Source organism: Panthera onca, chromosome B3, assembly GCF_046562875.1.
Source record: "Panthera onca isolate mPanOnc1 chromosome B3, mPanOnc1 haplotype 2, whole genome shotgun sequence".
NCBI classification, from domain to species: domain Eukaryota; kingdom Metazoa; phylum Chordata; class Mammalia; order Carnivora; family Felidae; genus Panthera; species Panthera onca.
Genome location: NC_138344.1, coordinates 127,346,665 through 127,350,559, shown reverse-complemented (window position 1 = coordinate 127,350,559; position 3,895 = coordinate 127,346,665). Strand labels below are relative to the sequence as shown.

The following is a 3,895-nucleotide window of genomic DNA, read 5'->3' as shown; positions in this document are numbered from 1 at the left end:
AGGGTCACTTAGGTGGTACCTGGCAAAGCCGAGATTCTCTATCAGTTGTTTCTGAATTTGAATAAATTACAAGGTGCTCCATATGCCGCAGAGGACACGCTAAAACAGGAAGCATCTCAAGATCCAGAGAACAGATGAGGAGCCCTGGGGCAGGAATCCTGTTCTCCCAGGATAGACAACCAATTCTAAGAAGAGGGGATGGAATATCCAAAATCAACTTCCACCTACATCTGAGAAATCTCACGCTTATATTCATCATATGCATTGCTCATATCTTGCTTATATGGACCTTAATGCAGTGAATCGTTACAGCCTTATTATGGTTAAATTGCTAGAGAGGGACTGTCAGGATAATGATGACATTATTAATTATTCATGTGGAAAATGAAAAGGCTAAGTCGAATCCAATTTATATATGGAAACAAATGATTTCCCCAAAAAAGTGCGGAACAGTCCTTTTAAAATTTAAAATCCAAGCGGCGTTTGCCTTTGCCATTACATATATGAGTTTCTATTTGTTTATTTATAAAATAGCTATTCATGCGAAATCTACATCCTGTGGAGTGACTACAGGTGCTTAATTGCTTGCCCGTAAGCAAACCATTACTGCAACCATAACTCTATTCTAGTATGCAGAGAAAATGTGACGAGTAGAAATAGCTTTTAAATAAAGTTTTGTACCCTATTTTGCAAACAGTTCCCCCCACATTTTAAATTAATTTATGGCTTTTAATTATTTTTTTTTTCTCCAAGCATCAGGAGATTTTGGCAAGTCCAGTTCTTGCACTTTATTTCTCATGCTTGGTTAAAAGTCAGAAGAAAGGAAGTCTGCTTCGTGCCTCCCACTTTCCACACGCAGGAATACGGAATGAGCTTATGAATACACAAACTGTGAGCATGAATCAAGCACATGTGAATTGATTATTAGGTGATGCTTGGGGTGTTAATATAGTCCTTTTTGAAATATATATATTCCTGTGCTCGCTTCGGCAGCACGTATGCTAAAATTGGAGCGGTACAGAGAAGATTAGCACGGCCCCTGCGCTAGGATCACATGCAAATTTGTGAAATATTCATATCCTTTTGGTGCTTAACTCATTCTATTCTTTTTCTGTTCAAAATAGTAAACTGCCATCATTTCCTTAGGTTCACCTGTGAACTGTTCAGGCTTCAGGTTTCTATCTTGGCACAGAGAACAGAGATCAACCAGTTTTTGATAATCATCTGAAATAAATTTTACTTGTTTCTTACCTTTTGAGTCTTCAAGTTGATGGCAATAAAACTAAAGAGAGGGGAAAAGGAAGAGGCACCAGGAGGAAGTAAACATCTCTAGTTGTCTGTGTTTTTATTTCCTAGGAGATCCACAACCACGGGCCAGCCACCACCAAAGGACTCCTAGAATGTTTCTTTGTGTATTCATCTATTTTTTCATTTGTTTGTTGATTTCCCCCCTTGAGGCAAAGGTGATTGTTAACATTCTCAGGCTAAAAGTCATGTCCTACTGCATCAAATTTAGGTGTAGGTTTTTCGCGTTCCTTTCTTTCTACCAAGTTTTTTGTTTGTTCCTTTGTTTCTTTGTTTGTTGGTTTCTTGTTTTTTAAGAGAGAGAGCTGGTGAGCAGGGGAGAGGGGAGAGAGAATCTCAAGCATGTTCCACTTTCAGTGTGGAGCCCAATGCAGGGCTTGATCCCAGAACCCTGGGATCCTGTCCTGAGCCAAAATCAAGAGTCAGACAGTGAACCAACTGAGTCATTCAGGTGCCCCCTCTACCAAGGATCTTTTAAGGAGACATAGATTGAAAAAACTTAGACAAAGACAGGTTTGACAGTTCAAAACCTTTCTTAAATGATCCAATTAAAAAAAATCATAGACAGCAAGAACCGAATGTCTAAGTTACCTAAAGAGACACGTGTTTAATGTGGGAATTGTTACTTTACTGTCATCCCCTCTCCATTGTTGTGCTCACCTGCCCCATCTGGCAAATTCCCCGGCAGCCACTGCCTCACTCAAGAGACCACCAACTTCCATATTGCCCTGTGATTTCCCTGAGCCCCTTCACCTATTGCTCTCAACCCCACACACTCTCTCTTGGTTCCACTGAACTGTATCATTTCTCTACCTCCATTAAAAAAACTTGGTAGTGTATAATTTAAACTATTTTTAAAGGATGAAAATAGATAACAGATATAGGTAATAAGTAATAAAAAACAAATACCACATAGAATTTTAGAAAAAGTCTGGCCTTCCTAGTAACACTAGAAATAAAAGAAAGACCCTTAATAAAAATAAATAATATTGTACAGTTATTTTTAATATCAAGTTTTTAGTTTAATTAAAAACACTCCTGGGGCACCTGCGTGGCTCAGTGAGTTAAGCATCCAGCTTCGGCTCAGGTCATGATCTCATGGTTTGTGGGTTCCAGCCCCACCTTGGGCTCTGTGCTGATAGCTCAGATCCTAGAGCCTGCTTCAGATTCTGTGTCTCCCTCTCTCTCCCACCACCCCTCCCAAGTCGCGATCTGACTCTCTCTGTCTCAAAAATAAATAAACATTAAAAAAATCCTGATAACGATGATGCCATGATTATTTTGATGGCAATGGGAATTGGTATAATCTTTTGATAGATCAATGCTCAGATCTTCTGAGATAGGAACCCCAGTCCCAAAAATTCATAGGAAAAAATTCTAGCATTCATTTCATCACTATTTTTAATTAAAAAAAAAAGGAAAAGAACAAAAGAAAAGGAAAAAAAATCTACAATGACAATGTTTACATAAGTTTTGAGGCATCATCTTGATTAGGTATTATACGCTTTACAGCACAGATATGAGGAAAATCAGAACCACCCTCTACTCACTGAAGAATAAATAAAATGAAAGACTGTTTTTATGGGTTGCTCATTCGTAGATGATGTCAGTAGAAAATGCAATTTTTTTCAAGTTTATTTTTATTTATTTTGAGAGCAAGCAGGGAAGGGGCAGAGAGAGCCAGACAGAATCCCAGGTAGGCTCCACACCATCAGCACAGAGCCTGATGTAGGGCTTGATCCCACGAGCTGTGAGATCATCACCTGAGCCAAAATCAGAGTCAGACGTTTAACCAACTGAGCCTCTCAAGTCCCCCGAAAACTCAAATATTACTGGAAAGTTGGTTAATACGTTTTTTTTTTATTTTTATTTTTTAACATTTTATTTATTTTTGAGACAGGGAGAGACAGAGCATGAACAGGGGAGGGTCAGAGAGAGGGAGACACAGAATCTGAAACAGGCTCCAGGCTCTGAGCTGTCAGCACAGAGCCCGACGCGGGGCTGGAACTCACGGAGCGCGAGATCACGACCTGAGCCGAAGTCGGACGCTCAACCGACTGAGCCACCCAGGCGCCCCTGGTTAATACATGTTTTATCTTATTCTCGGCAATTCTCTTAAAAACAGAATCCTTCTTCTTTGACAAGGAAACTTAGGAACAGTTTTGTTTTTTTGTTCTTTACATGTAGCAAGTCGAATCAGAAATCATTAAAATCAGAAAAGGTTATAGAGATTGTTGAGTGGGAGATATTGTTCAGTGGGAAATCTATATTATTGGAAAAGGAGAGGATATTGGCTAATAGAAAGAAGGCAAGAGCCCGGAACACATACCAGTGTGAGCAGAGTTCACTCAGAGCTGAAGAGACAGACAAAACACAAGGGAGCCGTAGAGTGTTTACATTCTTAAACAACATGTGTAAAGACCGATAAAAGCAGAGGTGAATTTTGACATAATGGAACCGGGCTTCACTGGAGATTAACCTGTTCAGGCAATGAGGTTGCTCCCAAGGTGCTAATGACTTTAAAATGAGAAATACTACAGTCAAATGAAGTAAACAGCAGTTGGAAGCAGAGCCACACGAACCCCACGGA

General features: G+C 39.7%; 1 non-coding gene across 1 annotated transcript; it reads left to right on the top strand.

Moving 5' to 3' along the window:
- Window positions 1–977: 977 nt before the first annotated feature.
- On the top strand, window positions 978–1,084 carry LOC132670491 (U6 spliceosomal RNA). Its single transcript, XR_009606729.1, has one exon. It is a non-coding gene; the product is annotated as a U6 spliceosomal RNA (small nuclear RNA).
- The last annotated feature ends 2,811 nt before the right edge of the window (window positions 1,085–3,895 follow it).